The sequence below is a fragment of the Theobroma cacao genome, chromosome 5 (assembly GCF_053813885.1).
Source record: "Theobroma cacao isolate CCN51 chromosome 5, ASM5381388v1, whole genome shotgun sequence".
In the NCBI taxonomy this organism is placed as follows: Eukaryota; Viridiplantae; Streptophyta; class Magnoliopsida; order Malvales; family Malvaceae; genus Theobroma; species Theobroma cacao.
The window spans coordinates 11,124,043-11,147,899 of record NC_142643.1 but is presented as its reverse complement, the minus strand read 5'-3'; the positions used below and the strand labels follow the sequence as shown (position 1 = coordinate 11,147,899).

Here is a 23,857-nt window from a genome sequence, read left to right as displayed (position 1 = left end):
GGTCTTCCTTTATCCTCATTTTTGACCATTGACTAATTGTGTGGTGGAGATAAAAAGGATTAAAATTTTAAAATTTTAAAAATGGACCAATAAAAAAATGACATGTGACATACCTTTATTATTTTATTGTTTCTTATTAAAAAGGCATAAAATCAGCCCATTTTCTTGATATGGCCGGCCAAGCAAGGAAGAGAGAGAAAGAGAGGAAGAACAAAGGGAAAAACAAGAAAACCTAGGTGAAAAATTCAAAGAAAAAGTGAAGAAATCAAGGAAACAAGCTAGGTAAGTTAGAATTTCTTTAGTTTTCCTTGATACCTAACTTACCCATGCTTTTGTTCTTGATTTCCATAGTTGAATATTGAGTTATTATGATGAATTCAATTCTGAAAAATGTGTTAGGAGAGAGAAAGTTGTTAGATTAATTTGATTTTAATTTATGTTAGTGTTTTAAGTTAGTTTAGCATATTTAGAAACAAAACAACAAGAAAAGAATTTATTTTCTCCCGCAATCATTAATGGCCGAATTTATCATGTGTTGAGTGAGGATAAATTTGATTTCATTTTAGGAGAATTGGTTAAGAAATGATGAATTATGAGCCTAGAAAAATAATGAGAATTTTCAAAGCAAAAATACGAATTTAAACCCACTAGGGATATTTTTGTAATTTGCTATCGAGACTGATAAATTGAATCTCATTCACAGTCATTAAGGTAATTTAGGTACAGTTGGAGTGTAGAAAGTGAGAAGAATTGATTTGGAGTTAAATTGGAGATAATAGGCCGAATTAGGTCAACACCGCATTTAAACGGTAGACGGATAAGTTGTATATCATATCATGCATATATACCGAGCCTGAATTAATTTTATAATGGTCAAGTATTGATGTGGTGAATTATGTATTGTACATTATGGATAGGTGGTGAGCAAAGTACACTGGTAAAAGTACAGAGATTGTGCTTGGAGACTGGGATTAGGAGTACATCGACTCCTAGAACAGTGAGTGAACTTATTATCATCTTAATTACCTAGAGTAGTTTTATACAATTGTGTGATTTTATGAAAAATGGGTTTAGATGGTAAATTGTTATGCTTTTTAAATAAATGTGATTTTATAAATTTTCTGAAAAATTGAATACTGATTTTGAAAATAGAGTAATTGGAGACTGCTAGTTTGTGTTGCAAATTTATGGTTTTGAATTGAATGGCTTATGATAATAAATGAGCATGAATGGCTAAACTGATTTTGGTGTTAGAATTATTTATACTGTGTATTCAACCTTGAGAGGCTAGGTTGCGATAAATTGTCATGTCATGCTAGAATGAATTTTATTGATTTGTGGATTATATATTAATTATTTACTGCAGAGGGGGTTTCGTGGACCAGCCTATTAGCGGGGCACGATAAACTCCATTATATTATTACCTCGAACGGAGAGGCGCGTAGGGTATCTCCTGGGGTAAAGCGTAGGGTTCACTTCACGCCAAACCATCACGTGAAGGGGAACTCAGCCAACGCTAAGGAACGGCTATATTTTTCTCAAACTAAAATATATTTTAAGTGTATACAAAATTTTAACAGCCTTGGCGGACTCGGTTAGATGCCCTGCGCAAGGTATCACCGAGTATGAGTTTTGGCACGAGCCAAAGTTTTAAGAAATTCATAAGCCAAGTTGATTACTCGATTTTTATGGATTGATTTTATTTGGTTGAAATGAGTTGAAAGGTAATGAAATTACAGTATGATGATTTATTTTAATTGTCTCCATTTACTCGACTTTAGATAGTTTAGATGGTATTTGTTTACTCACTGGGATTTTATAATCTCACCACCCTCATTTCCTCACATTTCAGGCTTGGGAAATTCCATAGTTAGCTGACTTTGACAAGGACTTTTATTTGGACTCAAATCGGTAAAAGTTGTAGGTTTCCAGCTTCCGATGCATTTTGGTTAGAGATGGGCCCACGTGTCACTGTAAAAGAAATTTTATGCTTTGGTTATTTGCTTTATAGTATATATGAATATAATTATCTTTTACGCTATAAGAATTATGTACCGATAGTTTTATGAAAATTATTTTACAAGAAAATAGTTTATTTTATTGAATATTTTTATTATATTCAAATGGTCAAATTTTCACTTCAAATGAATGTTTTAGATACTTAATTTTTTTTTAAATCATTAAATATATATTTTCGGCTTACCTACTACATTTTTAGCAAGTTTCGAGGTTTTCAACAAAAATGACGAAAATGCCCCTGTGAGCCAAAAAAAATATGTTATGTTATGATTTGGAAATGATTTGTAATCTTTCGTATTTTGATTATTTGATAACTATTGCTCACCGGGGATGTGCGAAAGCTGATACGAAAGCCTTGCGAGGTTTCGATCGACATTCGGGGTGAATAATGTTTGTCGAGGCTTCGCGACGGTTGTCACGGGCTCAATGGGGAGTTTCGGGTCGTGACAAATACGAATTTTTATCCATTAGGGGTATTTTCATAATTTGCTATCGGGACTCATAATTTGCACCACACTGAGGGACATTAAGTCAATTTGGGTGCAATTGAGGTATAGAAACTGAAAAAAATTAATTTGGAGTTTAAACGGACGCGTATATCGATTTAATCCGGTAATAGGCCGAATTAGGTCAGCACCGCATTTAAGCAGTAGTCGGATAAGTTGTATATCATATCATGCATATATACCGAGCCTGAATTGATTTTATAATGGTCAAGCATTGATGTGGTGAATTATGTATTGTACATTGTGGATAGGTGGTGAGCAAATTACACTGGTAAAAGTACAGAAATTGTGCTTGAAGACTGGGATTAGGAGTACATCGACTCCTAGAACTGTGAGTGGACAACTTATCATCTTAAATATCTAGAGTTATTATACTTGTTTGATACTTTTATTGAATGGTGAGCTTAAATTATTAAATATTATGTTTTCTAATTAAAATGTTTTTTAATAAAAATGAGATTTATATTGGTTTTGGAATCAAATATTGTTTTGGGAAAAGTGAGTATATGGAGACTGTGTTGAAATTTATGATTTTATATGTTATTGAAATTGGGGCTTATGACACTATGGTAGCATGATGGCTAAATTTTTGGGGTTGGCATGAAATATATGAATAGTTTTGGATTGATCTCGGTAGACTGGATTAAATTTTATTCGCCATATTAAGCTACTGGAAATTTTATGGGTCTGGTGGTATATTAAACGGTCACTACAGTGGTGGGGGTTTCCGTGGACTGCCTATGAGAGGAGCACGGTAACTCAATTATATATTTACCTCCGGGGGGAGATGTTGGGTGAAGTATCTCCTGAGGTATGATTTGAGTGCACCTCACGTTTGGGCCACCACATGAGAGTGAGACTCAACCAATGCCAAGGAACGACTGTGTGTTAGATGTGAAAACATGCTTATAGGTATGGGTCATTGAACAGCCTTGGCGGTCTCAGTAGGATACCTTGACGAAGGTACCCGCGAGAATGATTCTGGTAGGGGCCAAGTTTAAGAAATTCATAAGTTGAGAAATTTTGATGAAAAGAAATTGTTTGGTATAGATTGAAACGAATTTTGTGTTATGAACATTATTGAGATATAACGTTTTTATATTGTCTCCATCTACTCGGCTGTAGATGTTTTTGATGGTAATTGTTTACTCACTGAGATTATGTAATCATAATCTCACCCCTCTTCCTATCCATTTTTCAGGCTCAGAACAGTTTGTTGATAGTTGATTAAGGCTCAGGACAGTTGGCAGGTACCCGCGAGAATGATTCTGGCATGGGCCAAGTTTAAGAAATTCATAAGTCGGGAAATTTTGATGAAAAGAAATTGTTTGGTATAGATTGAAACGAATTTTGTGTTATGAACATTATTTAGATATAACGTTTTTATATTGTCTCCATCTACTCGGCTGTAGATGCTTTTGATGGTAATTGTTTACTCACTGGGATTATGTAATCATAATCTCACCTCTCTTCCTATCCATTTTTCAAGCTCAAGACAGTTTGTTGATAGTTGATTAAGGCTTAAGACAGTTGGCAGGTACCCGCGAGAATGATTCTGGCAGGGGCCAAGTTTAAGAAATTCATAAGTCGGGAAATTTTGATGAAAAGAAATTGTTTGGTATAGATTGAAACGAATTTTGTGTTATGAACATTATTGAGATATAACGTTTTTATATTGTCTCCATCTACTCGACTGTAGATGCTTTTGATGGTAATTGTTTACTCACTGGGATTATGTAATCATAATCTCACCCCTCTTCCTATCCATTTTTCAGGCTCAGGACAGTTTGTTGATAGTTGATTAAGACGAGAATTAATCTCGGAGTTGCATCATAGGAAGTAAGGGTTCGTAGCTCTACACCTTCTTGGTTAGTTGGGGGCTCACGTGTCACTGTAAATGAAATTTCATACTTTAATTATCTTTATTACTATATGAATAAATTTATTTTACTCTTACGCTACAAAAGTTATTTTAGGAAGACTTTGAAAATATTGTGTTGTAAGAAAATAGAATATTTTATTTAATGTTTTTATTATATTCAAATAGCTATAATTTTACTTTAAACGAATGTTTTAGACTTCAAAATTTAATTTAAATCATGAAATATGTGTTTCCACTTACATATTACATTTTTACGGATTTCAAAATTTCAAAAAATAAAAATAAAAAAAATGACGAAAATGCCCTTATGAGCTAGAAAATAATATTTTATTGTTTTGAGTTGGAAACAACTTATGATTTCTTGAAATGCGAGATTTAATAACTGTCACTCACCGGAGAGATGCGAAAGTTGATGCTAAGTCTTGCGAGGTTTCGATCGGCATTCGGGGTAATGAGTGCTTATCGGGACGTCGCGGTGGTTGTCACGGGCCCGATAGGAGTTCCGGTGTCACAACCCGGAACCTCCCTCAGGCCCATGACAATCGCCGCGACGTCCCAATTGACACTCATTATCCGGAATGCCAACCGGAACCCCGCAAGGCTTACATATAAGTTTCTTTCCTTTCCTGTGAGCAATCATTGTTAAATATCGAGTTTTTAGAGAATATTTACTTTTTTAGATCAAAAACAATCAAAATAAAATTTTCGCCACACAAGGGTATTTTGGTCATTTTTTTCTCAAAAATTTCAAAACTGGCTAAAACGTAATATACAAGTATAAAATACATAATTCATATTCAAAATGAGTTTAAGAGTCAAAAATCTTCATTTAAAACGAAATTACGGTTATTTGAATATAATAAGAAAATAAAAGAAATATTAAGGGAAATATTCTATTTTCTTATAAAACAATATTTATAGAGTTATACGTGAATAATTTTTATAGCGTAAAAGCTAAATAAATTTATACATACTGAAATACAGTAAGCCAAAATATTTAATTTAATTTACAATAACAAGAGGGCCCCCGAATAAACAAAAGTAAAGAGGACTGTGAACCTACGATTTGGAAAATGCAGATCCAATGGTAGTCCTCGATGAGATCAGCTATCTACAGTCTATACTGAACCTGAAATGGGTGGAAAGGAGTTGGGTGAGATTTTGCAATCCCAATGAGTAAACAGACATTATCATAAATATCTAAAGACGAGTAAAATGGAGGCAAGTTTAAACAACAAATTTCAACTCATTTCATAATGTTTTCAATTTATTTCTTAAACCACAAAGTATTTGTAATTTACCAAAACAATTGTTAAGGCTTATGGCTTTTATTAAAACAAGGCTCAAGCCAAAACTAATCCTCGGGGATACCTTGGCCGAGGCATCTAACCGAGTCCGCCAAGGGTGTTAAAATATTCACACGTGAAACACATTTTTATTTTTAAAAACAAGCCGTCCCTTGACGTTGGCCGAGTTACACATTCACGTGGGGGTTCGACGTGAAGTGAGCTCTAATACTACCCCAGGAGTTACCCTCCTCGCCTCTACAACCGGAGTAATTATATAACTGGGTTTACCGTGCCCCTCTAATAGGCAGTCCACGGAAATCCATCACTGCAGTGACTAACCCACCAATTTTAATAAAATTTCGACAGTATAACGTGGCTTTTATTTATTTATCCAGCCTGCATAGTAAAACAACTTACATAAATTTCCCAATGCATTCACAAAATATAGCCACATATACTCATTTCTCATAAGCCATTCCTAGGAAAATATATATTTTTCAAGTCAATTTGTAGCCTCTAATTACTCAATTTCATAATCAATACAATATATTTTTATTTGTCACATTTATTCCTAAAACATCAAAAATCCCGTTTTAATCTCGTTCTCATTTCATAAAATACATAAAGGGCATTTAAAATAAACTCTAGATAATTTACAATAATAATAAGTTTACTCACCGTTTGTACAAACTAAAAGCTTTCTAAGCGCCCCGATCACTACTCGTCGGGTACGACTTCTTTGCCTTTTCCGGAAGGCTCTCCTCCTAGACACATTACAAAAATTTACACAATTCATCACATTGATGCTAAATCACTATATAATTAACTTAAATCCTATACTAATGCATGGTATGAAATGCAATAGCCTAAAACGACTTAAATGCGGTATTAACCTATTTTTGGCAGTTTGCCCGATAAATTGCTAACGCGCTCCATTTTAGCTCTAAATCATCCCATTCTCTCTCCAACGTTTCTAACCATTAAATATCAGCCAATAACCTTCTAAAAACAACAAAATCAGCTCACTCCCTTCCTTGGAAAATTCGGCCAAAAATGGGACATTAACTCGGTAAATTTTCTACTTTGTTTTTCTATCACGTTTAATCGTTTTTCATCATTTTCTCTTCATTTCCCTTAGAATAAAATCAATTCATCATCATTGTACAGCATTGAGCATCCAGCCAAGAGTGGGTATTGTGAAAATTTAATGATTTCTTGCCCAATTTAATTTCTAAACACATTTAACTAACTAAAACTATCAATTTAACTAAAAATCAAAACCTAAAAATTTCAATTTCTCTCTCCTAGAATTTCGTCCAGCCCTTGATATCACTTTTTGATCTCTCTCCTCAAGCATGCTAAATGGAAATAAAGGCATAGGAAAGGTAGGAATCAAGCTAAAATCGAAAAATCTTACCGTTAGACGCGTAAACGGTCGAAAACCGCGAATTTCTCTTTGAATTTTCTTGTTTCTCTTTGGTTTTTCTTTTCTTCTTCCTTTCCTCTCTATTTCCTCTGTTTTTCTTCCTTATGGCCGGCCAGCACTCAAAATTTGGGTTTAAATGGCTGACTTTTCATTAAAATAATATTATTTCATTAAAAAAATGCCATGTGTCACTTTCCCATTGGCCCATTTTTAAAATTTCATCCATTTGTTTCCAAAATTTCACCATACACTTGTCTCATATATTCATAGCTTAGATAAAATTCTCAGACTCATCCAAAGTCTCGGTGGAGTAATTTTTGCAATTTACACTTTTGCCCCCGTAAAAGTCAAAAATTACATTTTTGCCCCAAAAATTGAAAAATTGTCCATAGACATATTTTTCACCCCTTATACTCATACCATTCTCCAATTTGTCAAATTTGATCTAAATTCTCTCAAAATCTCAAATTTTGGCCATGGGTGGCAAAATTACGATTTTGCCCCTACACTCCAAAAATCACCAGAATTAAACTTTTTCACTTCCTATCATTAAATTATACTCCAAATAGTTAATCTTGGTCAAAAATTTTCACTCCATGATCAAATTATTATCTTAGGTGGTAAAATGACGATTTTGCCCTTGAATATCAAAATTTCTAATTTTACCCCAAATGAACCCTCGAACTCCGAACAATCGTTTTTAGTCATTCCTGGACTATAAAATATTAAATTTCATCCTACAATTTCTATTTGAACTAGTTCGAGGTTAAATAAATTTAAGTGTACCGTTAGGTACAATATCAGGTTTCGTTTATTCTTAGGTGCTTTTCTAGCGTAATAACATGCTACTCAATGCATGTATGTCATGACATGTATTTATAGGGTCGGGTTTTACAATTCTACCTCCCTTAAAATAAAATTTTGACCTCAAAATTTCACTTACCAGATTCGACAAATAGATGCGGGTATTGGTTCCTCATCTGATGCTCTACTTCCCATGTCATTTCCTCCATTCGAGCATTTTTTCACAATACTTTGACCATTGAAATACTCTTGTTTCTCAGTACTCGATCCTTTCGATCCAAGATACTCACAGGTTGTACCTCGAACTTCAAATCGTCATGCAACTCGATCGAAGGTGCTTCGAGGACGTGAGAGGGATCTGGTACATATTTCTTAAGCATGGAGACATGGAAAACGTTGTGGATCCGATCTAACTCTGGAGGTAATTCTAACCGATAAGCCACTGGTCCAATCCTTTCAATTATTTGGAATGGTCCAATATATCTCGGGTTGAGCTTTCCCCTCTTCGCAAATCGAATCACACCTTTCATTATCCAATAAAACACCATAATTTATCATGATAGTATAATCAATAAGATTTAATACTTCAAAGTATTCAAATTATTACCTTTCCAAGGAGAAACCTTAAGAAAAACTTTATCATCGATCTCAAACTCCAAGTCTTTTCTCCGTTTATCTGCATAGCTCTTCTGCCTATCCTGGGCTACCTTTAGCCTCTCTCGTATAACCTTGATCTTGTCATTAGTTAGCTCGATCAATTCCACACCCACTAACTTCCTTTCACCTACTTCATCCCAACAGAGCGGAGTTCGGCACTTCTTTCCATACAAAGCCTCGTATGGTGCCATCCCAATACTAGACTGAAAACTGTTATTATACGCGAACTCCACCAATGGCAAATGTCTGTCCCAACTCCCAATAAAGTCAATGACACAAGCCCGTAACATATCCTCCAAGGTCTGGATAGTCCTCTCTGACTGACCATCCGTCTGTGGGTGAAAAGCAGTGCTAAATTTCAATTTGGTTCCGAGAGCTTCTTGAAATTTCGGCCAGAATCGAGAAGTGAATCGAGGATCTCGATCTGACACTATAGAAACGGGAACTCCATGTAGCCTCACAATCTCATCTATATAGAGCTGAGCCAGCTTCTCAATAGAGTATGTACTATGGACAGCTAAAAAGTGAGCGGACTTAGTCAACCGATCTACGATCACCCAAATCGCATCCTTTCCCCTCTGTGTCCGCGGCAATCCCAAAACAAAATCCATAGTTACATGCTCCCATTTCCACTCGGGAACAGGTAAAGACTGAAGTGTACCTGCTGGCCTCTGATGCTCCGCCTTAACTTGCTGACATACGAGACACTTTGCTACGAATTCTGCTACGTCTCGCTTCATACCCGGCCACCAATAATTCTCCCTGATAGTCCTATACATCTTGGTGCTTCCGGGATGTAATGCATAAGCAGATGAATGAGCTTCTTCCATGATCGCCTGTCTCAACTGGTTTCCCTCAGGAACACAAACTCGATCTTTAAACATCAAGACGTTATCCTCTCCAAATCTGAACTCACTAACTCCCCCATCGGTCAGTTTTTGAATTTTTTTTCTTAACTCATCATCAGACCTCTGAATGTCCTTGATCTGATTAAGTAACGAAGGTCGCACAATGAAGTTTGCCAATAAGGATCCATCCTCACCATTTTTCAACTGGACCCCAAGAGATTTCATCTCTATTAATGCTGGAAAATAACAACTCTGAAGTGCTGCTAAAGACGATGAAGACTTACGACTTAAGGCATCAGCTACAACGTTCGCCTTTCCCGGATGATAGTCTATCACCAAGTCATAATCTTTTATCAACTCCAACCATCGCCTTTGCCTCAAATTAAGCTCCTTTTGGGTGAGCAAATATTTTAAACTCTTATGATCCGTAAATATCCGACAATGCTTACCATACAAGTAATGCCTCCAGATTTTTAAAGCAAACACCACTGCTGCTAACTCTAAATCATGGGTAGGGTAATTTGCTTCATGCCTCTTTAGCTGTCTAGAAGCATAAGCCACAACTTTTCATCCTGCATCAATACGCACCCTAACCCCAACTTTGAGGCATCACTATATACTACAAATCCCTTACCATTAACAGGAAGTGTTAAAACGGGAGCGGAGGTTAACCTGTTCTTTAGCTCCTGAAATCGATTCTCACAAACATCATCCCACACAAACTTAACTCCCTTACGAGTTAGACGGGTCAAAGGAGCTGCTATTAAGGAAAACCCCTGAACAAACCTCCGATAATAACCGGCTAATCCGAGGAAACTACGAATCTCCGTCACTGTCTTAGGTTGCTCCCATTGTAAAATTGCCTCTACTTTCTTAGGATCAACATATATTCCAGTTCTCGATACTACGTGTCCCAAGAATACCACTTCCTGTAACCAAAACTCACACTTCGAAAACTTTGCATACAACTGTCTTTCCCTCAAAGTTTGTAATACTATACGCAAGTGGGCAGCGTGCTCATCATTATCTCTCGAGTAAACCAGTATGTCATCAATGAACACAATAACAAACTTGTCCAGGTAAGGGTGGAACACCCTATTCATGAGATCCATAAAAGCTGCCGGTGCGTTAGTTAACCCGAAAGGCATGACCAAGAACTCATAATGACCGTACCGAGTCCTGAACGCTGTCTTGGGTACATCTTGTTCTTTAATCCTCAACTGATGATACCCAGACCTTAGATCAACCTTGGAAAACACTGTAGCTCTCTGTAATTGATCGAAAAGATCATCAATCCTCGGTAACGGATACTTGTTCTTAATGGTCATTCTGTTAAGCTATCGGTAATCGATACATAACCGAAGTGTACCGTCTTTCTTTTTCACAAATAAAACCGGTGCTCCCCACGGAGATATACTAGGGCGTATAAAACCCTTGTCCACCAACTCTTGCAATTGTACTTTCAACTCCTTCAACTCTGCCGGAGCCATTCTATATGGAGGGATAGAAATAGGTGCGGTACCCGAAAGTAAATCAATAGGGAACTCAAGCTCTCGATCAGGAGGCAGTCCCGGTAAATCATCAGGAAATACATCAGGAAACTCACTTACTATCGGGACATCCTCTAACTTAGGTTCCCCCTTTGAAGTATCAATTACGTATGCCAAATAAGTCGGATACCCTTTCTGCACTAATTTTGAAGCTTTGATGGCCGAGATTACACAGGACGGTAATACTCGACGTTTCCCTACAAACACAATCTCTGCTCCCTCCGAATTTCGAAGAACAACTTCCTTTCGGAAACAATCCACGTTCGCTCGATGTGCAGTTAACCAGTCCATACCCAATATTAGATCAAAATCTAGGATCTCTAGAGGAATTAAGTCACCCCTAAATTCTTCCTCGCCTACCCTTACCCCACAGTCTCTATAACAACTATTTCTAACTAGCTTTTCTCCTAAAGGGGTGTGAATTACAATTTCTTCCTCTAATGGTGACAAGTTTCTATCAGCAATTGATGCAAATGTGGTGCTCACATAAGACCTATCTGAGCCAGAATCTATCAAAACATAAGCATCTTTATCAAATAAAGACATAATACCTGTCACTGCTCCAGGTCGGACTTGTGCCTCATCTTCCGTCACAGCGAAAAATCTTGTCGAGGTACGAGTTTGTGGTCTCGAAGGTGGATGTGCCGGGGTATTACTCTCCACACCGGACCGTATGGCCACTCCCTGTCTCGGTGGCAACCCAAAAGAATCTCTCCTCTGTATATCAGTGCGAGCTGGTGAAGATGATGCAACTACCGTGGCTCGTCCTAACCGTGGGCAATTACTCCTAATATGACCCGTTTGTCCACATTGGAAACATCTTGTTGGCTCTCTACATAGCCCACTATGATAATTCCCACAATTTCTGCATCTGTCAGAACCTCCAAAACTCTTCCCAGAACCAGTCATAGCAGATCTGCTAAACCTCGAAGGTCTCTGTTGTGATGGTGGAAATGGAGGTCGAGGAGATGTCACGGAAACAGAAGTAGTACTCCCTGAAATCGCTGAGTCCTTGCCTCTTTTTACTGGCTGACTAGAAGACATACCAGGATTCTTCCTTTTTGCAAACTCAGTCCGAATCCTCCTATTCTCAATCGCGAGCTTCTCAGCCCGTAAAGCCATCTGTACCACCTCCTTATGCGGCTCCCTACCAGTCACTGTCATCCGCTCTCTAATCTCATTACGGAGCCCTTCCTCGAAATAGCTGGCCTGATCCTGCTCAGATTTCACCAGATCTGGCACATATAACATTAACTCGTTAAAACGAGTCTTGTACTCCTCTACAGTTAGATTTCCCTGTTTCAAACTCAGAAATTCTCTCTTCTTTTCTTTCTGATGGAAATAAGTGAAATACTGACCATCGAATTCCCTGAGAAAATCAGACCATGTCTGAGGAGTAGCGGAACGGGACTTCACCGAATTCCACCAAGTACGAGCCCTCTTCTCTAATAATCTCGTAGCCACCATCAGCTTCATGTCGTCGTCTAATCTCATATCAGAGAGTGTCTCTGAAACCTGATTAATCCAGTCCTTTGCCACAGTGGCATCCAACTCACCCGTGAAAGATACACAACCCAATTGCCTAGCCTCCTTCAGCTTCTTGGAAATGGATACATCCTGTACTGGTGGTGGAACTAAAGGAGTAGTTGAAGGCACTACAGGTGGAACTTGACCAGTCTGAGCTTGACCAGCCATTGCTGCAAAGAAAGCTGCCAATGCTTGTGCTGCCTCAGTAGGCATGGCGGGAATACCCGTAGGTGGCTGAGGAGATGGAGGATGTGGAGGACTATCGGCCTGCTCAGCAGCAGGTGCTGTCCGAATGGTAGATGCAGCTGATTCCTCCTCTACTGTATTTGGCTGATGACGTTGGGAACGACCTTTTCCCCTCCCAACCGATCTAGTGAGAGGTGGACGTCCGCGTCTAGGAGGCATTGTAATCTATAAAAAATACGAGCAAGTTTAGGTAACCTTAGGCTCTATATGCAGATGCATGCATTCTATTCAACCTAACCTAACTTAACTTAATCCGGGGCCACACTGATATTGTAAATTTTTAAAACAACTTTAAAACTAAAAACTTTGATCTTTAAAACCAAAAGCTCTGATACCAATAGAATTGTCACAACCCGGAACCTCCCTCAGGCCCATGACAATCGCCGCGACGTCCCAATTGACACTCATTATCCGGAATGCCAACCGGAACCCCGCAAGGCTTACATATCAGTTTCTTTCCTTTCCTGTGAGCAATCATTGTTAAATATCGAGTTTTTAGAGAATATTTACTATTTTAGATTAAAAACAATCAAAATAAAATTTTCGCCACACAAGGGTATTTTGGTCATTTTTTTCTCAAAAATTTCAAAACTGGCTAAAACGTAATATACAAGTATAAAATACATAATTCATATTCAAAATGAGTTTAAGAGTCAAAAATCTTCATTTAAAACGAAATTACGGTTATTTGAATATAATAAGAAAATAAAAGAAATATTAAGGGAAATATTCTATTTTCTTATAAAACAATATTTATAGAGTTATACGTGAATAATTTTTATAGCGTAAAAGCTAAATAAATTTATACATACTGAAATACAGTAAGCCAAAATATTTAATTTAATTTACAATAACAAGAGGGCCCCCGAATAAACAAAAGTAAAGAGGACTGTGAACCTACGATTTGGAAAATGCAGATCCAATGGTAGTCCTCGATGAGATCAGCTATCTACAGTCTATACTGAACCTGAAATGGGTGGAAAGGAGTTGGGTGAGATTTTGCAATCCCAATGAGTAAACAGACATTATCATAAATATCTAAAGACGAGTAAAATGGAGGCAAGTTTAAACAACAAATTTCAACTCATTTCATAATGTTTTCAATTTATTTCTTAAACCACAAAGTATTTGTAATTTACCAAAACAATTGTTAAGGCTTATGGCTTTTATTAAAACAAGGCTCAAGCCAAAACTAATCCTCGGGGATACCTTGGCCGAGGCATCTAACCGAGTCCGCCAAGGGTGTTAAAATATTCACACGTGAAACACATTTTTATTTTTAAAAACAAGCCGTCCCTTGACGTTGGCCGAGTTACACATTCACGTGGGGGTTCGACGTGAAGTGAGCTCTAATACTACCCCAGGAGTTACCCTCCTCGCCTCTACAACCGGAGTAATTATATAACTGGGTTTACCGTGCCCCTCTAATAGGCAGTCCACGGAAACCCATCACTGCAGTGACTAACCCACCAATTTTAATAAAATTTCGACAGTATAACGTGGCTTTTATTTATTTATCCAGCCTGCATAGTAAAACAACTTACATAAATTTCCCAATGCATTCACAAAATATAGCCACATATACTCATTTCTCATAAGCCATTCCTAGGAAAATATATATTTTTCAAGTCAATTTGTAGCCTCTAATTACTCAATTTCATAATCAATACAATATATTTTTATTTGTCACATTTATTCCTAAAACATCAAAAATCCCGTTTTAATCTCGTTCTCATTTCATAAAATACATAAAGGGCATTTAAAATAAACTCTAGATAATTTACAATAATAATAAGTTTACTCACCGTTTGTACAAACTAAAAGCTTTCTAAGCGCCCCGATCACTACTCGTCGGGTACGACTTCTTTGCCTTTTCCGGAAGGCTCTCCTCCTAGACACATTACAAAAATTTACACAATTCATCACATTGATGCTAAATCACTATATAATTAACTTAAATCCTATACTAATGCATGGTATGAAATGCAATAGCCTAAAACGACTTAAATGCGGTATTAACCTATTTTTGGCAGTTTGCCCGATAAATTGCTAACGCGCTCCATTTTAGCTCTAAATCATCCCATTCTCTCTCCAACGTTTCTAACCATTAAATATCAGCCAATAACCTTCTAAAAACAACAAAATCAGCTCACTCCCTTCCTTGGAAAATTCGGCCAAAAATGGGACATTAACTCGGTAAATTTTCTACTTTGTTTTTCTATCACGTTTAATCGTTTTTCATCATTTTCTCTTCATTTCCCTTAGAATAAAATCAATTCATCATCATTGTACAGCATTGAGCATCCAGCCAAGAGTGGGTATTGTGAAAATTTAATGATTTCTTGCCCAATTTAATTTCTAAACACATTTAACTAACTAAAACTATCAATTTAACTAAAAATCAAAACCTAAAAATTTCAATTTCTCTCTCCTAGAATTTCGTCCAGCCCTTGATATCACTTTTTGATCTCTCTCCTCAAGCATGCTAAATGGAAATAAAGGCATAGGAAAGGTAGGAATCAAGCTAAAATCGAAAAATCTTACCGTTAGACGCGTAAACGGTCGAAAACCGCGAATTTCTCTTTGAATTTTCTTGTTTCTCTTTGGTTTTTCTTTTCTTCTTCCTTTCCTCTCTATTTCCTCTGTTTTTATTCCTTATGGCCGGCCAGCACTCAAAATTTGGGTTTAAATGGCTGACTTTTCATTAAAATAATATTATTTCATTAAAAAAATGCCATGTGTCACTTTCCCATTGGCCCATTTTTAAAATTTCATCCATTTGTTTCCAAAATTTCACCATACACTTGTCTCATATATTCATAGCTTAGATAAAATTCTCAGACTCATCCAAAGTCTCGGTGGAGTAATTTTTGCAATTTACACTTTTGCCCCCGTAAAAGTCAAAAATTACATTTTTGCCCCAAAAATTGAAAAATTGTCCATAGACATATTTTTCACCCCTTATACTCATACCATTCTCCAATTTGTCAAATTTGATCTAAATTCTCTCAAAATCTCAAATTTTGGCCATGGGTGGCAAAATTACGATTTTGCCCCTACACTCCAAAAATCACCAGAATTAAACTTTTTCACTTCCTATCATTAAATTATACTCCAAATAGTTAATCTTGGTCAAAAATTTTCACTCCATGATCAAATTATTATCTTAGGTGGTAAAATGACGATTTTGCCCTTGAATATCAAAATTTCTAATTTTACCCAAAATGAACCCTCGAACTCCGAACAATCATTTTTAGTCATTCCTGGACTATAAAATATTAAATTTCATCCTACAATTCCTATTTGAACTAGTTCGAGGTTAAATAAATTTAAGTGTACCGTTAGGTACAATATCAGGTTTCGTTTATTCTTAGGTGCTTTTCTAGCGTAATAACATGCTACTCAATGCATGTATGTCATGACATGTATTTATAGGGTCGGGTTTTACATCCGGGTCGTGACAAAATCTTTACATTATACTGTTGCCTTATATTCTACAACTGTTTATTTTAATCTATTAATAGTATAGGTTATATACTTTCTCATTTCTTAATAATTTATTATACATTTAATAATTTTTTATAGGATTATCGTCTTTTTTTGGATAAATTCTATTTTAAATAAGATAACTAATTGGGTCAATTGGTTGTCATTCTCAATTGAAGTAAATTTTTTTTACACTTTATGTCAAAGCTGCATTGTTTTTTTACATTTGAAGGGATTTTTTATTTTTATTTATTTTAGTAAAAAGAACTTGAAAACAATAATTTTTAATTTTTAATGTTTAGAATATAGATTCATTTGATATTTATCAATTGCAATTTAATATTATTTTCTGTTTATATCCTTTTATTCTGCATGAACTTGAATTCATAGTATTTAGACATCTCTTTTATACATGAATGTTTAAATTTCAATAAATATTCATCAAATTCATTGAACAAAATAAAAAAGTTAATAAGGTTTATTCATTTCTTAATGTACATAGCACATAGCATCATTGAACAAATAAATCTACTAAATTTAACAACCCTTAGCCATTCATTTTATATATAAAAAATATATTATTAGAAATTAATAATTATTTTATATTGATAGGATATTTATATTATACGGTTGCCTTATATTGTACAACTGTTTATCTTAGTCTACCAATAGTACATGTTATATACTCTCTCATTTCTTAATATTTTACTGTTTTATAATCATATATGTAGGTGTAAGTTTTCGGTAATTGAAATCAAAACAAATAATTATTTTAAATTAATATCAATTTATTTTTTCCTTTATTAGTAAAAACTAAACATTCATGCAGTTGACTAATACAATATTGCTTTCTCTACAAGCTCTTTTAAAGGTATCAAATTGAAATTCACTCTAACATAATCAATATTTTTTCTAATCTTTTTTGTAGCGTAGTTACGGGCACCATCCTAGTATATATAATTTGGGGTGGTATATAGGTTTTTTTATTGTACACGTGAACAAACTTGGTTAGGTAAAATATAAATAAATTTGAATATATCTATATATATATATAATTTAGGGTGTTATATAGGTTTTTTTTTTCGCACGTGAAAGGACATGGTCAAGTAAAATATAAATACCCCTTCAAAGTACACTTACCCCTCATTAATTTGAATATATATATATATATATATATATATTAATTATGAATTCAAATTGAGATTGTTCCTATTGATATCTAATTGAATGACAAATGTTATTTATTGAAGCTCTTTTAGTTTTTTGTTTTTTGTGTTTTTAGAGTAATGGTCATTTGGGATTTTTAAACTCTATACCTCTATTAAGTGACATATGTCATTTATTGTTATGTTAGTATTTTCTTACGACTTCTTTGGTTATTGTTGGGATTTTTAAACTCTATGCCTCTATTAAGTGACATATGTCATTTATTGTTATGTTAGTATTTTCTTACGACTTCTTTGGTTATTGTTAAATTTTTCGAAACCATTTTTTATCTTTTTGTGATAAAGCTTCTCTTTGTTTTAAGGGCAATTTTGGGTTTCTAATATGTTTGTATGTTATTTTAGTTATTTCATAATATTGTGCTTTGAGAAATTTTTTCTCTTCTTTCGCGCTTTCCTATGTTTCTTCTTTCTTTTTCAACTCTTTTCTCTTTATTTCTTGGTTGTTCTTTTCCTGTTGTGCTATTATTTCTTTGCTTTTTTTTTTCTTTGTAGCTGAGTTTGGTTGTTTTTTTTTTGTCTTTCTTTTGTTACTTATTTATTTTTTTTCTTTATTGTTGTTCTATCATTTGTTTGAGTTTTAAGTTATATTATTTTTTTTGAGTTTTCACAAAATTTTCTCAGTTTTTTTTCTTTGTATCTTACGTTTCTTTTCTTTTCCTTTTTTTTTTTTTTACTGTTGTTTTATTTGTTTGGGTTTTGTTGGTTTTTGTGTTTCTGTCTCACCAATGGTGCTTAGCAGATTTTATGGGAGTGGGTGGGAATTTATGGTGCAGTAGGAGAAAGGGAGAGCCTTCAATATTTGTGTTGTTTATTTCAAACAAAGCTTACAAAAATGCACATAGGTCATACTTATAGTATGGTTTTCTCTTTTTTTTTTCGTTATTATTGAGTTTACTTTGTAAGATTTTCGTTTTGTTATGTAATTTTATCTCAAACTAATTGTAATTGTTCAATATATCTTTGTTTGTAGGATTTTTTTTATTATATTTCCTCAAATTTGGAGCAATCAAGGTGAGTTTTTTTTTTATATTAATTGATAAGAAATTTGGTATTTTGAGAACTGAATACCGTTGCCTATAAAATAGTTAATGCCAATTGTGATTTGAATTGTGAATATCTACGGTTTTATTTATTATTGAGAAGATTATGGATAATATTGATTGACTAATTAGCAGATGATGGAAATAGTTTTTTTCTTTTTTTACTTTTGTGTTTTGTTTTATGCTCATTTTATATTGCAACTTATGTGTTTGCTCTCTTCATTCTATTTTCTAATTTTAGTTATTGTTTTGTTATATACAAATTTAAAATTACTTTCTTTTTTCTTATTTAGTTTTTATTTTTTTCCTTCTTTTGGTGCATATTTGTTTATTTACTTTGCATTTTATTCTTTTTAGCATCTATTCTTTTTCTTTCTTTTACTGTTTTGTTTTTTGGAATTTGAATTTTGTTTTACTCTTAATGTTATCCAAATTGGCACTTAACTTTTCACGTTTTTATTATTTTATTTTAATGCAGGATTATATCTAAGAAAAGACTCCAAGAGCTTGCCAACCGTGCCACAAATTTTTTCTTAATACATATCTAACAATTGAGTGTTGCATTAACTTTTTTTTTCATTGATGTTAAGAAAATTCATTACTTATTATCAACTTCCCATTCAAGCTACGATTAATCATTTTGAAAAAAACAACACTTCAAAAGTTCAGTTACAACACAACATATCTCTAATGATTTTTTTTTCATATATTGGAATTCTAAATTTGTTTGCAGCTTTGAAAGTTGCCTTAAAATTTTTAATAAAACCATTTACTTCAACCGTGATTACAATATTCCTTCGACAATATATTTTATTAACAACATTGATGACTTACATTTATACAAATTCTTATGTGTTGCTCATGTTTATCAGAAGTAAAATTTTCTCTATATTACTTGCATTACAGCCCAGAAAATTGTAATATCAAAAGTAAAATTTTCTCTATAAAAGCACACTTACTCATTAATTTGAAAAATACCTCATACATCTCTAAAATTGGGTTGAAAATACATTTACTTCCCCGTAAAAAGTAATAGTGTTAACTAATAAGTCAACTCTAGATGAAAAATTACATAGTTCCTCTTGTTATTTATTTCTCCATTTCATATGCTATTTTAGTTTTTTTTTTTTATATCTTTTCTTTTTTCTCTTTTCTCCAAGACTTTTGCTTTTAGTTACAAAATTGTGTAATTTAATAGTTATAAATATAGTTGAAAGACTTAATTAATTTTAAAATCATCTTTAATTACTATCAAATTAAATTTTAATTAGGTCAAATTAAACTTTGAATATGTATTAACTCTGTTACTTATATATAATTCAAATAGGAAAAACTATTGTTATCCATGAGATTCTATTGAAAATAAACTTGCCGATTAGTTTAAAAAGCACTGTTTATCTCTCTTGAAAAAGTAACTGAAGTTAGGATTCTATTAGTAAAAAAATATTCGTTCAAAGTTTACTTTCAATATTAAAGATATCACCTTTTGTTTATTTTCTTTTAATTTTCTTTTGTTTTAATCAATTTCTTTATCACTAATTCTTTTTTCACATTCATGGTAATAAATTTATTTTAACTAAAATAAAGGCTAATATATGATTGAATTAAAGGTAAGCTTAAAATATTTGATATGTAATGGAATTTAAATGTAACTTAATCAAAATTTAATTCGATAGAAATTAAATATTATTTTAAAACTTATTAAATCTCATAATTTTGTTGTTAAGAAAATTCTTGGGTAAAAGAAAAAATGAAAAATAAATAAAAATAAATGGAGAGATAAATACTTAACAAAGGGTATGTTTGTTTTTTAATTTAAAGTTAATTTAGTAATTAACACTATTACTTTTTCAAGGGGTAAGTATATATATTTTTACCAAACCTAAAGAGTGTAAGAAGATATTTTTCTTTCAAATTAAAAAAGATAAGTGTATTTTCTAACAAACTTCAAGAGGTGGATTTAGTCGCAATTGAGTTCTTTATCACTTTTACATTTTAGGTGTAGGTGTCTAGAGTTTATCTCTAGCAACGTCTCCATTGGCATCATTATTAATTCTTGTATTTAGTCCCAATTGAGTTTTAATATAGATGTAAGAATTAGCTATCTTGTTATTTATAGATGCATTATTCTTGTTTATAAAATGAAATAGTAAATTTTTTGATTTAAAAGAAAAAATAAATGATGAATAAAAGTAATTTAGGCATGCGTCACAATGCAAGCTTAATTGGAACCTTATTGCTATCTATAAAAAATTGCAAATGCTAATGGATATTTAAAAAAACACTAGTGAATTTTTTTTTGGGTTATATTTGATGTACTGATAGTATATAATTTCTATACATTATCAACGCATAAGATCATGCCATTTCATTAATAATTAAATTCAAACTTTTAAGAGATTTAAAAATAAATATTATTAATTTTAAAAAAATTTAAAAAAATAAATTTCTTTATCTCTCAAACTCATTTATTCAATCTCTTCCTCTTCTTCCCTCAACAACAATAAATTCAAAATCTTAAAATTTTTTTTAAAAGTACAATCCTAAATTCTTAATTTTGATTCTTCGAAGAAATATTTATTGTACTCTTCTTTGTAATTTAATTCTTACTATTTATTTCACTCTTCTATTTGAAATTACTTTCAAAAAATGGTAATAGATAATGACGTAAAATCTTTGATTTGTTTAGCAATGGCTGATTTGCCTTGGAGTAGGTAGAATGAAATAAATAAAGCAATTAGAAAAGGTGGAAAGCAAAATATCAACCCTAAAGAAATATAATTGTCTTCTGGGAATATAAATGCAGCAGGTCCCAACCTGCATAGCAACGTGCAGCATAAAAAAATCTATAGAACTCAGGCTTTCTTCAATACCCAACAAGTCCACATATGCCTTGTTCGTTCGTGATTAAATAGGATGAAACAAAAATCTACCAAATACAACCTTTTTTTAGATCGATGAACAGATAAACCCAAAAATAAAAAATCCTAAACAAAAATTTGTAAACAAAAATCCATTTTTTTCTTTACAGCATAAGTTCCACAATATTATCACATTGAAACTTTAGAAAATGTCCTCACAGTGTGCGTTTCAAAGGTGTTTGAAAAGTCTTTTTTTTAATCAAATAAAAGTAATAAATAAACTATCACAATATATAAAAAATGATAAATTAAGAAGAAGATTGAAATAAATATTATCTTTAAGAATCAAAATTAAGAATTTAGAGTTTTGAAATTATAACAGGAGAAGGAGAACAAGAGAAGATGAGATTTGGTGAGATGGAGTTGGAGAGAAAAAAATTATTTTCATTTTTAAATAATAATAATATTTAGTTTTAAGTCCGTTAAAACTTTAAATGGTCAAAATAATTATAAAGTCCCTGTACTCGTGCATTTTGTTCAATTTTGTCTCTGTACTCAAAATCGAAGTAATTTAGTCACTTGATTTAAAAATTATTTTAATTTAATCATTCTCTTTAACGGCATCCAATTTTATCATTAAAGGAAATGAGTCAACGTTGACATGGCACGTTTTGATGATGTGGCACGACATGATAACGTGGTAGCACCATGTAGCATTAATATGATGATGTGGCATTGACATGTTGACGTGTTAGTGCCACGTGGTAGATTAAAAAAATTTCTAAAAGAGATCTGTGCCATATCATAGGGACTAAATTGAACAAAAATATATAGTACATGGACTAAATTGAATAAAATTGAGGTGTTGAGGGACTAAATTGAAAAAGAAATTTGAAAAATACAAATCTTTAAGTAGATGATACATATACTTATTATTAAGTCAAATGTTTAAGTGTAAAAGATTTATGGTATCAAAAATATATATAAATATTTTCTTATTTGATTATTTGATTCCAAAATTAGTACATTAATTTATCTTCTTTATAAAAATTAAGTTTGAATTCCTCTTCTATAAAAAAATTCTGAAAAGAATTTCAGACCTAAAGTTAGATTTGGATGAATAGCTTGCATTATGTTAGAATAAAATAATATAAAAAGACTAAATAAATTCTTATTTTATTTTATTTATAATAGTATAAAAATTTGAAATTTATTTGACTTAGTTTTTAACTTAAGCTGAACTTAAATTAGCAAAATAAGTTGATTTAGTTATAATTTTCACAATTTACAAATACTCATTCTTTTGAAATTATTTAAACCTTACCCAATTTGCTTTTTATTTAAATTTACTCAAGGTTTCTTATAAAACAATTTTATTTAAGTTAAAAAACCATAATAAAATTCTGCTAAATTTAAATTATTAATTTGAATCTACAAAAAATTTGTAAATACAAAATAAAATGGTACAAATATTTATAATTAAATTTAACTTTATCAACCATAATGCAGTCTTTAATCTAGGAAATTTTAGCCTAAAAAATATAACTTGAAATATTAAACAAAATAAAACATAAAAAATAAATAATAAATTGAAAGGGTAAAGTAACTCAAATTTTATGGGTGTAATAAGAGGTTTGTCATGCCCAAATTAAGCAAGTCAGAATGAAGAATTATATTTATAATCATTTCTAACTCCATATCTCTCTTTTTTATTTTTTAAAAAAAAAATAAAAAAAAAACAAAAACCAAGAATGATGAGGCTCAGACATGCATAAACACTATTGCTTTTTATAACTACAAAAATGAAACTTTAATTCTAAGTGTTTTTAGGGTTTGTGTAAATGACGATATTGTTCTTCTATAAATATATATCTAAGATAAAATATTGAAATTTTGTTTTAATAAAAAGAGATTTTAAGCAAGTCCGAATGAAGAATTATATTTATAATCATTTCTAACTCCATATCTCTCTTTTTTATTTTTATTTTTTTTAAAAAAAACAAAAACCAAGAACGATGAGGCTCGGACATGCATAAACACTATTGCTTTTTATAACTACAAAAATGAAACTTTAATTCTAAGTGTTTTTAGGGTTTGTGTAAATGACGATATTGTTCTTCTATAAATATATATCTAAGATAAAATATTGAAATTTTGCTTTAATAAAAAGAGATTTCAAACTTATTTTTTGAAAACTAGATAAATTAATATGCTTGTTATGGAATCAAATGATCAAGTAAGAAATTATTGATATATATTTCTTAACACTATAAATCTTTTACACTTAAACACTTAGCTTATTAATAAGGATATATGTCAAACCTTGCTTTGTAAAATAATTATAATGTCATTCACATGCTCGATAGAATGTTTGCATATTTAGGAAATTCGAGAAATCGTTAAAAGACGATATTGCCCCTAATGGTACCATTGAGTCGATTAAGCCTCGAACTAGTTCAAATAGGAATTTTAAGGTGAAATTAAGAGTTT

The 23,857-nt window shown here is 32.5% G+C and overlaps 1 long non-coding RNA gene and 1 other non-coding gene across 2 annotated transcripts; one reads left to right on the top strand and one right to left on the bottom strand.

Annotated features, from left to right (window-relative positions):
* The first annotated feature begins 173 nt into the window (after positions 1 to 173).
* On the top strand, positions 174 to 2,792 carry LOC148762441 (uncharacterized). The gene is made up of 3 exons (XR_016026189.1): positions 174 to 282; positions 918 to 997; positions 2,777 to 2,792. It is a non-coding gene; the product is annotated as an uncharacterized LOC148762441 (long non-coding RNA).
* A 20,177-nt stretch (positions 2,793 to 22,969) lies between these two features.
* Positions 22,970 to 23,062, bottom strand: LOC148762440 (small nucleolar RNA snoR8a). The gene has a single exon (XR_016026851.1). It is a non-coding gene; the product is annotated as a small nucleolar RNA snoR8a (small nucleolar RNA).
* Positions 23,063 to 23,857: the final 795 nt, after the last annotated feature.